The following is a 1,078-nucleotide window of genomic DNA, read 5'->3' as shown; positions in this document are numbered from 1 at the left end:
TGCACTACTTTAGACCAGAGCCCTATGGGTAGTGCACTACTTTAGACCCGGGCCCTATGGGTAGTGCACCACTTTTGACCAGGGCCCTATGGGTAGTGCACTACTTTTGACCAGGGCCCTATATATAGTGCACTACTTTAGACCAGGGCCCTATATATAGTGTACTACTTTTGACCAGGGCCCTACATATAGTGCACTACTTTTTACCAGTGCCCTATATATAGTGCACTACTTTAGACCAGGGCCCTATATATAGTGCACTACTTTAGACCAGGGCCCTATATATCGTGCACTACTTTAGACCAGGGCCCTATATATAGTGCACTACTTTAGACCAGGGCCCTATATATAGTGCACTACTTTTGACCAGGGCCCTATATATAGTGCACTACTTTTGACCAGGGCCCTATATATAGTGCACTACTTTAGACCAGGGCCCTATATATAGTGCACTACTTTAGACCAGGGCCCACTAGGTTCCATTTGGGATGTAACCAGTAAGAGTTATGCTGAGGGGACTACCTCAATAATTTATCACCAGGCCTTTTAACACGCAATACATTTTCTTTACACGGTCTGACACACACACACACACACGCACACACACACACACACACGCACACACACACACACACACACACACACACACACACACACACACACACACACACACACACACACACACACACACACACACACACGTACACACACACACACACACACTCAGGCCAACCATTGACAGACACTGAAATGTCAAGAGGGAAACTCAACACCAAAAAATGACTTAGCTTCTTTCATTTTTATCAGTTTATTTGGCAAATAAATCTCACTTGTTTTGTATTTTATTTATTTACAATAGTAAAAAATAAATCATTTGTCAGCGATATTTAGGATTATACATTGGACACTTACAGTGCAATTATTGTAACATGTCCCTTCTCATAATGTTCAAAATGGCACCCTATTCCCACTGGATTTCACTACATCTGACAAGGGCACATAGGGCTCTGGTCAAAAGTAGTGCACTACCCATAGGGCTCTGGTCAAAAGTAGTGCACTACCCATAGGGCTCTGGTCA

The sequence above is a fragment of the Salvelinus fontinalis genome, chromosome 36 (genome assembly GCF_029448725.1).
Source record: "Salvelinus fontinalis isolate EN_2023a chromosome 36, ASM2944872v1, whole genome shotgun sequence".
NCBI lineage: Eukaryota > Metazoa > Chordata > Actinopteri > Salmoniformes > Salmonidae > Salvelinus > Salvelinus fontinalis.
This window is presented reverse-complemented; position numbering follows the sequence as displayed.